Source organism: Spermophilus citellus (genome assembly GCF_964194105.1).
Source record: "Spermophilus citellus genome assembly, chromosome: 18".
Classification (NCBI taxonomy): domain Eukaryota; kingdom Metazoa; phylum Chordata; class Mammalia; order Rodentia; family Sciuridae; genus Spermophilus; species Spermophilus citellus.
Genome location: NC_138200.1, coordinates 16,613,790 through 16,627,631, shown reverse-complemented (window position 1 = coordinate 16,627,631; position 13,842 = coordinate 16,613,790). Strand labels below are relative to the sequence as shown.

Below are 13,842 nucleotides of genomic sequence, written 5' to 3'. Positions count from 1 at the left end.
CAAAGTTTGAGTTCTGTAGATCAGAGTTTGGTCTCTCTCCTTCCAGTCTCACAAAGCTTAAAATCAAGCTGTCTGCCAGGCTAGGCTTTTATCTGGAGGCTCTCTGGAGGCCTCCCCTGGGAGGATGACTGTACTTTCACACTCACTGAGATAGTCAGCAGGAATTTTTTTTTTTTTTTTTTTTTTTTTCTGGTGCTGGGGATTGAATTTAGGCCCTAGCATATGCTAGGCAAGCACTGTACTACTGAGCCACATCTCCAGCCCTCCTCCCCTCAACAGAATACATTTTCTTTTCTTTTGGTTATAGGACTAGGTCTCTTGTCCACCTTCAGCTGAAAGGCTGCTCTCAGCTCCTAGAGGCCATTTTTAGGTCCTTTTCTCTGAGACCCTTTCATCTTCAAGACAGCACACTGTGTCAAGTCTCCCTATGCTTCACATCTCTGAATTCTCTTTTGCCATCGCCAGGGATGATTTTTTTTAATAGTTGTAGATGGACAGCATGCCTTTATTTTATTTATTTATTTTATGTGGTGCTGAGGATTGAACCCAGTGCCTCACACAAGCTAGACAAGCACTCTGCCACTGAGCTATAGCCCCAGCCCAGCCAGGGATGATTTTTACTTCTAAAAAGTTCATGTAATTAGGTTAGGCTGACTCAAATAATCTCCTTATCATAAGTCCATCCATTGGTAGCCTTTTTGTTATGTAATATAACTATATGCAGATCATGGAACTTTTCTTAGAATTCTGCTTAATTAGTATGGTTACTGGATTTATGACACAGACAACTTTGAGGTAAATAAATGGTGAACTTTTCAATGAATATCCAAATAAAAAAAATTATATATTGATCCCTACCTCACACAATTTAGAAAAATTTAATTTCAGATAGATTGCAGATATGATTTTAAGAGATAAGTTAGGCAATCTTTATGATATGGAAAATGCAAAAGATTTATTAAACAGGAGATAAAATCAGTAAATATAGGAAAGGTTAGTGAATTGGACCATAATAAAACTAAGATATTCTCATCATCAAAAGACACCATTAAGACACCTGGGGCACATACCTGTGAACCCAGTGACATGGGAGGCTGAGGAAGAAGTGCAACTTCTAGACTAGCCTTAGAAACTTAGCAAAACTCTCAACAACCTAACAAGACCATCTGAACACTTTAGAAAAAGGACTGGGAATGTATCTCAGTGGTAAAGTGCCCCTGGGTCCAAGCCTCAGTTTTTCGCATGCACATGCAAAAGACAGCTTGGGGATATAGCTCAGTGGTAGAGTACTGGCCTACCATGAGAGAGACCCTGGATTTGATCCCCAGTACCAAAAAAGACACCATTAAAAGACTGAAAAAGCAATTTTCAAAGAGGGAGAATATATTCACAGTATATATATCTCAGAGGATACTCACCCAGAATCTTTAAAAAACTCATATAAATCAATAAGAAAAGTTACCCACAAGATACTCATACATTGCTGGTGGGACTCCAAATTGGTGCAGTATGGAGATTTCTAAATCTTGGAATGGAACTACCATTTGACCTAGTCATCCCACTCCTAGATTTATACCCAAAGGACTAAAAATCATCATACTACCATACTACAGTGACACAACCACATCAATGTTTATAGCAGCTCAATTCACAATAGCTTAAACTATGGAAACAACCTAGGTGCCCTTCAATAGATGAATGGATCAACACTGTGGTACATATACACAATGGAATACTACTCAGCCTTAAAGAAGAATGAAATTGTGGCATTTTCTGGTAAATGGATGGAACTGGACAAATAAGCCAATCCCAAAGAATCAAAGGCTGAATGTTTTCTTTGATATGTGCCTGCTAATTCACAATGGGGGGAGGAGAATAAAGGTATTTTGGACTAGACAGAAATGAAGGGCAGGGGAGGAGATATGGGGGTAGGAATGATAGTAGAATGAATCAGACATTATTACCCTAGGTTCATATATGATTACATGACCTGCGTAACTAAATCATGTACAACCATACAAATGAGAAGTCATACTCCATTTATGTATCATGTGTCAAAACGCATTCCACTGTCATGTATAGCTAATTAGAACAAATTAAAAATATATTTAAGGGTTGGGGTTGTGGCTCAGAGGTAGAGTGCTCGCCTGGCATGTGAGGCACTAGATTCTGTCTTCAGCACCACATAAAAATAAAATAGAGGGGGCTGGGGATGTGGCTCAAGTGGTAGCGGGCTCACCTGGCATGCGTGCAGCCCGGGTTCGATCCTCAGCAGCACATACAAACAAAGATGTTGTGTCTGCTGAAAACTAAAAAATAAATATTAAAAAAAACTCTCTCTCTCTCTCTTTAAAAAAAAATAAAATAGAGGTATTGTGGCAACATACAACTAATATATATATATATATATATATATATGTATATATTTAAAAATATATTTTAAAAAGTTACCCACTAGGTAAATGAGCAAAAATTTAAAAGTACTTAATGATAAAACTATGTAAAGCTAATCAAGGGCATGCAAATTAAAACCAACTGCTCAGTGGCAGAGTGCTCGCCTAGGGTTCAATCCTCAGCACTACATAAATGTAAAATAAAGATATTGTGTCTACCTAAAACTAATAAATAAATATTTTAAAAAACCCAACTTGTAATAATACCACATAACCATCACATATGCAAAAAGGATAATATCAGATGTTAGCAACCATATAGGGTACCAGAATCCTCATACACTATTAATAGGAATTTTACTTGGTAGAACTATTCTGGGACACTGTTAGACAGTATCTAGTGAAATTTGACATGTGGCCATATGATATAGTAATCCTACTCTTAGTATATAACCCAGAGAAGTGAATACAATTTTGCCCAAATAATGTTGTGAAAATTAACAGTAACACATTCTGAGTATAATGCATTGATATGCTAATGGGTTCCAATGAATTAAGCCTTTTAGCACCCCCCCCTTTTTTTTTCTAGGAATTGAACCCAGGGGTATTTTACCACTGAGCTAAGTCCTCAACCCTTTTTATTTTTCTTGCTATATTGCTTAGGACCTCGATAGCTTGTTGGGGCTGGCCTTGAACTTGTGATCCCCCTGCCACTGTTATCACATGAAGAAGCCATGTTTAGTCTTCTAAAGGATGAGAGGCTACCTGGAAGAGAACAAAGAATCACCATAGTAACAGCTATGGAATGGTTTTAAAGAATTGGAGAAATCTTAAAAATAACCCACGTATTCACTAATAAGGGAACATTTAAATAAACTATGACATATCTCTACAATGGAATATTTTTCACTTATTTTTTATTAGAAGGGGATATTCTATCTACTTATGTGCAAAGAACTTCAGGATGTATTACTAATGTGAAAAGAAAGGAAGGTCCAAAAGAGTGTATATAGTATACCACCTTCTTCATAAAATAGGAATGGCAGGGGTTGTGGCTCAGTGGTAGAGCACTTGCCTAGCACATGTAAGGCCTGGGTTCAATCCTCAACAGAACATAAAAATAAATAAATAAAATAAACGTAATTTGTCCATCTACAACTAAAAAAAATTTTTTTTTGGTAGCAAGGACTGAACTCAGGGGCATTATACCACCTAGCCACATCCCCAGCCCTCTTGTGAATTATATTTTAGAGACAGGATCTCACTGAGTTGCTTAGCACCTTGCTTTTGTTGTTAATCCCAAGCCACTGGGATTACATGCATGTGCGCCACCATTCTGGGCTGCAACTAAAAAATGTTTTTTAAAAATAGGAATGGTAGGAAAAATAAAGGTATAATAGAAGAATCAGTTATATATAGAGAAGAAAATTGTATTCCACCACTAGAATTAAGAAAGGATTAAGCTTATGTTCATGAAATAGAGCAGTATAAAGAGGAAATGCAGTAATAAAATTAGAAAGATAATAGCTTTGCTTCTATTTACCACCCATAGACAAAAAGCACCTCAGGAGTGAGGATATTCTTGTTTCCCATAGCACTTTGCTTTCCCCCATCTTAATCCAGTTAAACCCACTGAATTTCTAGAGAACAATGAACAAAAATAATCCTTGAAGAAGCTTGTTGGGAAAATGAAGTTTAAGCTTCTGACTCTTGGACTTTTTTAAACTTATTTTTAGATGTTGATGGACATTATTTTATTCATTTAATTATATTTGGTGCTGAGAATTGCACCCAGTGCCTCACACATGCTAGGCAAGCACTCTACCACAGAGCCACAACCCCAACCACTTTTGGACTTTTTTTTATGGTGTCCTGGGTATAGGGCTCTCCCAACTAAGGACTCAGGTGAACATCTAGTTCAGAAACACTATCTTTTGGAAGTGGGGTACTGTTCTACTGGGTCTTGTGATGGCTCCTCTGACCTTAGGGGTCTGTGAAAAAAAGACAGAGCACGTGATGAACCCTTTTTTTTATTATTGGGGAGAAGCCATTCAAATGAGGCAAGGGGTAGGATTACAAAGGAATAGGTGAGTGTAGCTCAACCCCAGTGGGCACGCGTATGCCTTGCTATCAGAGCTGGGACAATGCCCAAGTCACTACGAAATGTAGTAATTCATCAGAACCCCCAGCATCAGGAATTGAAGGTCATCTGCATCCAGAGCAGCTCCCGACAGGTCTTCAAATAGTAGTTGAAGCAAAATAAACTTTTACTCTCGTGGATTTGGAGTAAATTTCCAGGGTATTTACATTTCATTTTCTTACTGGGCTATAATAATTTCAGAAAGCAAATGTGTCTACTTTACTTTTAAATGCCTCTAAAATCTCCTGACACAAGGCTTTGACTTTCCTAGATTTCTAATATTTGAGCTAAAGAATCCATTTTCAGAAATGAGACTATGGAAATAATGTACATATGCTGAAACATATATATTCAAGGGAAATTCCATAAAGTATGACTTTTATTTTTTGATACCAGGGATTGAACCCAGGGTGCTTAACCACTAAGCCATATCCCTAGTCCTTTTTATGTTTTGAGACAGGGTTTTGCTAAGTTGCTTAGGGCCTCGATAAGTTGCTGGGGCTGGCTTTGAACTTGTGATCCTCCTGCTTCTGTCTGTGGAATCGCCCAGATTACAGGCATGTATCACTGTGCCCGGCCATAAAATATGATTTAAGACAATTTAAAAAAAAATGGAATCTGAAACATCAGGTTTGTTTGTATAAACTATGATATACCAGAAGGAATGTTCCTAAGCTTAAGAACAGTGCCCACAGCAAACTGGGTATAGGAAGGACAGGGAACAAACTTCTAAATGAATCACTATCTGCCCCAAGTTTTAAAATATAGGAAATGTCAGGCGGCTCTCAGGGAGACAGCTAGCATGAGGCTGGGGAGCGCTGAGCTATCCATTGTGTGCTGTGCTGCCCAGACTAGTCAGGATGGCTAAAGGTGACCCCAAGAAACCAAAGGGCAAGATGTCTGCTTATGACTTCTTTGTGCAGATTTTGAGAAGAACGTAAGAAGAAAAACGTAAGAAAAAACCCATGGGGGCTGGGGTTGTGGCTCAGCGGTTGAGCGCTGGCCTAGCCCTCGCGAGGCACTGGGTTTGATCCTCAACACCACATAAAAATAAATAAAATAAAGGTATTGTGTCCAACCAGAACTTTAAAAAGTTTTGAAAAAAAAAAAGAAGAAAAATCCAGAAGTTTCTGTTAATGTTGTAGAATTTTCCAAGTAGTACTCTGAGAGGTGGAAGACAATGTCTGGGAAAGAGAAATCTAAATTTGATGAAATGGCAAAGGTGGATAAAGTATGCTATAATCGGGAAATGAAGGATTATGAACCAGCTAAGGGAGGCAAGAAGAAAAAGGACCCTAATGCCCCCAAAAGACCACCATCTGGATTCTTCTTGTTCTGTTCAGATTTCCGCCCCAAGATCAAGTCCACAAGTCTTGGTATCCCCATTGGAGATGTGGCAAAAATGCTGGGTGATATGTGGAATAACTTAAGTGCGAAAAGTAGCCATACATCATTAAGGCCGCAAACCTGAAGGAGAAATACGAGAAGGATGTTGCTGACTACAAAGTCTAAAGGAAAGTTTGATGGCTGAAAGGGTCCTGCTAAAGTTGTCTGGAAAAAAAGTTAAGAGGAGGAGAAGGAGGATGAATAAAAAACTGTTTATCCATCTTCTTGTGAATACCTTAGAGTAGGGGAGCACCGTGATTGACATATTTATGTGAGATGTGTCTGTTACCCTCATTAGGTTTAATTACAGAATTTGATCACGATCATATTGTAGTCTCTCAAAGTGCTCTGGAAATTGTCGGTGGTTTACATGAAGTGGCCCTGGGTGTCCAGAGCACCCTAAAACTGTATCAAAGTTGTACATATTTCCAAACATTTTTAAAATGAAAAGGCACTCTCGGGTTCTCCTCACTCTATGCATTTTGCTGTTGGTGTGACAAGGCATTTGAAGATGTTTCTGGCACTTTTAAAAAAAATTTGTAAGGTGGTGTTAAGTATATGGTTATTGGTTAGAAGTTCTCAGTTATGAACTGTACGTCACACCAGTTAGTCTGTAAAAAGAACAAAACAACCAAGACAAACTCTTCATGCTCCTTGCCTAGCGTTGAGGCTGTGCGGGAAGATGCCTTTTGGAGGGTCCGTAGCTCAGGATGTGCACTGTGAGGCAGGACCTGTTGACACTGTGGTGGGCATCCATTTAGCTTCAGGTTGTCTTGTTTTTGTATATAATGATATAGCATTCTGCTGCCTTTGTTAATTGTAGAAAAGGGAGGGGGTCAGCTGGCATGAGAAGTATTTAAAATTTTTTTAGTTAAGTACAGTAGATTTTAAACTTTGTTTTCAAACAAACTCTTCATTGTCAGCAAAGCAAAGAGCCACTGCATCAATGAAAGTTCAAGAATCTTCTGTATTTAAATGCAATTTGCAATGTTATGTTATTTTTTATATGTTTAGAATGCTGAAATGTTTTTGAAGTTAAATAAACAATATTACATTTTTAAAAATATAGGAAGTGTTATGTCCTGAAATACAAGCAGGTCTTAATAGTATTAATTTAATTTTAAAAATGAAACAGAAAAAGAGGAAACACTAACACTTTTCTTGGAGAAAAGCAGAGCTGAGAAAGGAAGTAGGAGTCATGAGACACCAGGCCTTCACTTATAACTGTCCCACAGAACAACTCAGAGGGTGTGCTCCACATCCAACCACCTGCATTAAAAGAGAGATTAAAACAATTTTGTTCCTTATTGTGAAAGAGAAAGGTCAGGCTCTCTCCTCTGTGGGACTCCATTCTTCCCCAAGTTCACAGCAGCATACTGAGGAGCACTTTGGACTGGAAGTACTGTATGTTCTAAAGTTCAATAGGCTTATGTAGGAGTTCCAGTGTAGAATCTCGATTGGGGCAAATGAGAATTCCTGATATTTGAGCCTCTTTTCTTCCCAAAGAGCCTACTTTGCGTTTTGACTAAGGTCTAAACTTCTGATTTGATCTAAACTCCTGATGAGATCTATAAATCTTTGGCCTCAGATAAAAACTGTTATACTTGAACTGTCACTCTTGGAAACAGCTTTACCCGAATGAACCCTTTCAATTCTCACTGAAATCCTTTGAGGGAGTTACTATTTTCTCTTAATTAAGACTATTGAGAACAAAGGCAGAGAATTTAACCAGTTAGTTCAAAGTCACACTGCTGGTAAATGGCTGAGTTTGTTTAGAATCCAAATAGTCTGGTGACACTACTCCATTAATCATGCATAATTTCAGGTCATCAGTCCAGTAACACTGTCACCGATACAATCCAGAATTTCGGAAAGAATAGACCAAAGTATATCATTTCAGCCGAGTTAGGTGGAGCACGCCTGTAATACCAGCTACTGAGAAAGCTGGGGCAGGAGGATCACAAGTTCGAGGCCAGCTTGGGCAAATTAGTAAGATCCTGGGTAAAAATAAAACTACAAAGGACTAGGAATGTAGTTCAGCGGTAGAGCGCATGCCTACCATTGTGTGAGGCCCTGGGTTCAATCTCCAGCACCGGGATCGCGGGACAGAAAAAGAAAACAAAATACCGTTTCCGACCATGTTGCAGGTCAGTGACGCGACCATTGCGTCACACATATGATTGTAAATACACACAATCTCAAAATTCACCAAACCCCAAATTCCGTGGCCGAAGTTTTACACAAACACAGTCATATTACATCACTTCTTCATAGTGCCGCTGGAAGCTTGACGCTCAGACCGACCGGGCCTCCAAGTACCCTTAATCTTTCCCCCTTCACCTCAAAGGAGCGTATCAGTCTAGGGCGGAGCCCCCACCAGACGGAACTAAACTGACTGAACTGCGGGGCACTCACGGACCAGATAGCGTAACGCCTCCAATCGGCCGATCCAGCCGACGTAAAAAGGAAGTGCCTTTTTACAGAAACTAGTGTTGTGCCGCGAAGGTTTCTGGGAGCTGTAGTCCTCAGTAAGAAAGCGGCGGACCTCTTCAGATTCTTCTCAGTATCAAGTTGCGCTCCCAGGCTCTTAAGAATGGGTTTCAAGGGAGGCAGCTCCCACAAAACCTCAAGATGATCCTCTGGCGCGGAGCCGCGTGCCCTTAAAAGCCGCCGTTTGTATTCATACAGCTTGTAAATAGGAAGACCTGTCCTGCCGGGGTGAGCCGCGGGGTCCTCTGGGAAGTGTTACCCCGTATCTAACGGATCTGGGCTAATGTTGCCCTCTGCCACCGCCACAGCCACCGCCGACCTAGGTGGCTCCCCTATCGTAGCCCTCGCGGGCCGCGCCACTTGGGCGGCGCTGGAGAGTGGACTCGCGGCCTGTGTCAGTGGGCTGGGTGGTGAGTCCTCGGAAACCATGGAGCCTGGGACTCTTTGTGCTGGGTGGGAGTAGGGGCCTGCGGACCCGCGCAGATGTCGTTGGAAGAGGAATGCGGTGAGGGGCGATGCCTGTGCGGTTGGTTTCCTGGGACCGTGGCAGTGGCGTGTGAAGGACCGTGACCGCATGGCGTGCTGTGATTGGCATTGCGCTTTCCCTTTTATGTTTCGTTGTGATCGTGGCTGCGAACATGCGTGACTGGGATCGAGAGTGAATGAGATACTGCGAGGATGGAAGGTAGGGTCGGGTTTTGTGGGTAGATGAGACTGAACCGGTGCTGCATTTCTTTCGTTTTGGTGATTGGAAGTGTGTTTCTCTATGAAACATCAATAGCCCCAACACTTGAATATTTTCTTATTTTTAGCCTGTTTTCATATATTAGGAGATTTATGTACGTGCGAAATTCATTTTCCTAACTCCCCTCCACTCCCCAAATCGCAAAATACAGAAAACCTCAGAGAACAAAAATCAGTCATAATTCTACCAGCTTTACTACCACTGCCAACATTTATTAACCATCTTTTTGCCCTACCCTTTGTGAATACATAGGAATGCATTTCTCTTTTTACATATGTGCATAATGACTTAAATATTGTAAGCACACTTAACACATATTCTATAGCCTACTTTCTCATTTAACAATACATAATTAGTATCTTTACATTTAAACTACTACAAATTTATGCCCTCATTTTAGTTTTTTTTTTTTTAATACTTTCAATACATGTATTCCTGTTGGGTAGTTTGGATCTTTTAACTTCTTACAAAGTGTTATCAACACTTTGCTTATTAGGAACTATTTGGCACATTTCATACTGGTTTTCTTTTTTCTTTCTTTCTTTTCTTTTCTTTTTTTTTTTGTACCAGTAAACTCAGGGGCACTCAACCACTAAGCTACATCCCCAGCCCTTTTTTGAATGTTATTTAGATAGGGTCTCACTGAGCCCCGCTGTTGCTGAGGCTGGCTTGGAACTTGGGATCCTCCTGCTTCAGGCTCTGGAGCCCCTAGGATTACAGGCATGGGCCATGGCACCCAGCTTCATAGTGCTCTTTTTTTTTAAATATTTATTTTTCAGTTGTACACAATACCTTTATTTTGTCTATTTGTTTTTATGTGGTGCTGAGGATTGAACCCAGGGCCTCACATGTGCTAGGCAAGCACGCTTAGGCTGAGCCACAACCCCAGCCCAGTGCTCTTTTTTATTCATTATTTTGTTTTTTGAGGGGGTGGGTAGGCTCCTAGAAGTGGAATTAATATATCAAAATATATGTCCCAAAGAATTCCTAAATCTCTCCAATTATTCCCAATGTAAGAGTCCAATAATATGCATTATTATTGTCATAGTACAAGACTACCTGTGTCCCCACACCCATGATAATAATAGATATTATAAATGATAGTACTCTTTGTTAACCTCGTGGTTACAATTTTATTTTGCTATAGAAATTTAATTTTCAGACATTCGATTACTATCGAAGTCAAGCATTTTTAAAAATTATTTTTGTGTGTGTATGAATTATATGTTTTCTGAAATAGTGTTCTCTTCAAATTTCTTTTCCAGAGTTGTTCTTGTATTAAGGAGTATTCATACACTCACCATGTATTGAATGCTGTAGCAGGCACAAATCCTAGGTGCTTGAGATATAGGCGTGAACAAGAGACAAACCTCCTGATATCATGGTACTTACACTGTTGTGGGCCAGATAATAAACAAGGTAAGTAAGTTAAATATAAAATTTATTAAATGGTGAAAAATGGTAAGAGAAAATATAATGTGGGAGCATATTTAGAATTAGAGATGGGAATTAGAGTTTTAGATGGGGCAGTCAGAAAAAGCATCTTAAGTAAAATGAAGTTATGTGTATAACTGTAGAAAGGTTATCACATGCAGAGGGAATAAGAGTTATAAAAATCCTTAGGTGGCAACATGCTTGTGGTTGAAATAAAGCAAATGAAGGGGGGAGAGTTATGGGAAAAGAGAGATGAAATCTAAGTGGAGAGGAGGGCAGATTAGGTTTGGCTTATGGAACGTAGTAGTGATTTTAGCTTTGATGGGAAGGTGTTGGAGAGTTGTGCATGGGAGTGATAGCATTATCTGTTTACACTTCATGAGTAGTGCTTTGTCTGCTCTGTTGAGAATGGACTACTAGAGAAAGAATGAAGAAGGGGTAGAGAGGGAGAAAGGCAAGAAGCAGAAAGACCAGTTAGGAAACTATTGCAATAAACCAGGGATATTGGAATTGTCTTTCCTGGTTCATTTACTTGTCAGAAAAATTTCCTAAGAAATAAATTTCCTTCATCAGCTTTTACTCACTTTTCTTTACTATATGTGCAAGAGAGAATAAATGGATTCTTTCTATTTGTAGGGTTTTGGGATATTGAATTGGTTCCTCTCATCTCTTAGTCTTATTATTACCATTATATATTCATCAATTTTAACATCTTTTATGTGGTTTCAAATATTTACAGCTATTTTCATATACATATATATATATATATATATATATATATATATATATATATATATATTGTAGGTGGACACAATACCTTTATTTTGTTTATTTATTTTTATGCAGTGCTGAGGATCAAGCCCAGTGCCTCATACATGCAAGGCAAGTGCTGTACTGCTGAGCCATAACCCCAGCCCCACAGTTACTTTTGTTTTGGAGCTCAAATTCCTCATCTTTGTTCACTCTTCAAGATGGCTTCTGAGTCCTTTGAACACATCCCCAGGAGTCTTTGATAGTGTCCTGCATTTCTTTTCTTTTTGATACACACATACACACACATATATATTTTTAGTTGTCAGTGTACCTTTATTTTATTTATTTGCACTGCTGAGAATTGAACCAAGTGCCTCAAACATGCTAGGCAAGTGCTATACCACTGAACTACAACTCCAGCCCAGTGTCCTACATTTCTGTTATGACAGGATACTCTGGATCATTTGGAACATTTCCTGCCCGAGGCATGAAATCAGTTTTTTGTGTGGTACCTTGATTTCTTTTAGTGGGAAATGGTATTTTAAGACCATAGTTAAAGGGCTGGGGTTGTTGCTCAGTGATAGACCACTTGCCTGGCATGTGTGAGGCACTGGGTTCACTCCTCAACACCACTTTAAACAACAACAACAACAACAAAAGAATAAATAAAATGAAGGTATTGTGTCTTTTTTTTCCAGAACTAAAAAAAAAAGAAAAGAAAAGAAAAAGAAAAGAAAGAAAATTTAAAAACCCACAGTTGTAGTGCATATTTACTATTATTTCTAATTTTTGTGTGCTTGTGTGAGCAGAGCTAAGAAATATTTCTTTTTTTAACAGTTCAATTCAGAATATTTAATAACATTAAATAATAACATTAATTAATAACATTTTATCCATTTAAAGTAGACAATTCCAAGACTCTGTCTCAAAATGAAAAATAAAAGTGGGAATAGATGAATTCTAGATAGGGCAGAGGGGTGGGAGGGAAAGAAGAGGGGTCAGGGGATTAGCAAGGATGGTGGAATGTGATAGATATCATTATCCAAAGTATAAGTATGAAGACACGAATTCAGTGTCAATACACTTTATATACAAATAGAGATAAGAAAAATTGTGGTATGTATGTGTAACAAAAATTGTAATGCATTCCACTGTCATTTTTTAAAAAAATCAATATAAAAAAAATAAAAGTGGGGCACAGTGTGGCATGCCTATGATCCCAGCGGCTTGGGAGGCTGAGGCAGGATGATCATAAGTTCAAATTCAGCCTCAGCAAAAGTGAGGTGCTAAGCAACTCAGTGAGACCCTGTCTCTAAATCAAATACAAAATAGGGCTGGGGATGTGGCTCAGGGGTTGAGTGTCCCTGAGTTCAATCTGCAGTGTAAATAAATAAATAGATAGATAGATAGATAAATAAGCAAGCAAGCTAGCTGAGGTTGTAGCTCAGTAGTAGAGCTCCCTTGGTTTCAGTTTCCAGTACCTAAATAAATGAGGTATACAATTCCATTTAAAAATATACGTGTGTGTGTATGTGTATGTGTTTATATATGTGTGTGTGTGTGTGTGTGTGGGTGTATGTATATATATATATACATACACCCACACACACACAGGGCTGTGAAACTATCACCACAATAAAATTTTAGAACATTTTTTTGTTCCTGCTAAAAGAGACATTGTATTCATTAGCAGTTATTCCCATAATATTCCCTCATTCCCACCCAGCCTAATCAACCATAATCTGCCTTCTGCCCCTTTACATTTTTTAGTATATTCCAGGCATTTTATAATGCATGAAGTCAGACAATATGTAACCTTTTTGGACAGGCTTCTTTCACTTGTCATGGGTTCATTAATCTTATAGCAGGAAATATATTCTTAACAAAACAGACATGAGTTCATACTGTTCTTTCTAGTATTTAAAATTTAGAATTAGAGGATATTAGCTTTAGTATTGTTTTTGCATCTTTTATTTGCTTACCTATCCATCTATATATGTATATATAAATAGATAGTTTCAGGCCAGGCTTAGTGGGGAATGCCTATAATCCCAGCAGCTCCAGAGAATCAGGCAGGAGGATTGCAAATTCAAAGCCAGCCTCAGCAATTTAGCAAGGCCCTCAGCAACTTAGCGAGACACTATCTCAAAATTAAAAAAAAAAATTTAAAAGGGCTGCGATGTGACAGCAGTTAAGCGCCTCTGGGTTCACTCCCTGGTACAAAAAAATAAAGTTTCAGAACAACTTTATCAGTACTTAACATTCCTACTAAAAATAATTTCACTTTTTTTAAAAATTGGTATTAGGGATTGAATTAAACCTGAGTAGGTTAGTTAAAATGGTACTCAACCACTAATCCACATCCCCAGCCACTTTTTTGTATTTTATTTAGAGACAGAGTCTCACTAAATTGCTTAGGGCCTTGCTAAATTGCTGAGGCTGGCTTTGAACTTGTGATTCTCCTATCTCAGCCTCCTGTGTCACCGCACCTGGCTCACATT

At 38.8% G+C, this 13,842-nt stretch overlaps 1 protein-coding gene and 1 pseudogene across 8 annotated transcripts in view; both read left to right on the top strand.

Annotated features, from left to right (window-relative positions):
* Positions 1-5,393: 5,393 nt before the first annotated feature.
* On the top strand, positions 5,394-6,100 carry LOC308637859 (high mobility group protein B3-like; annotated as a pseudogene). Its single transcript has 2 exons — positions 5,394-5,470; positions 5,638-6,100. The product of its transcript is annotated as a high mobility group protein B3-like (transcript).
* Positions 6,101-8,443: 2,343 nt separating this feature from the next.
* The window catches only part of LOC308637107 (uncharacterized protein), a 55,935-nt gene continuing 50,536 nt past the window's right edge, over positions 8,444-13,842 (top strand). For 4 of the 7 annotated variants that reach the window (XM_081273233.1, XM_081273240.1, XM_081273237.1 and 1 more), the window contains exons 1-2: positions 8,444-8,637; positions 10,420-10,573. The gene's annotated coding sequence lies outside the window, so the exon portion shown is untranslated. The other 3 variants (XM_081273236.1, XM_081273234.1, XM_081273239.1) reach the window with 3 other exon arrangements.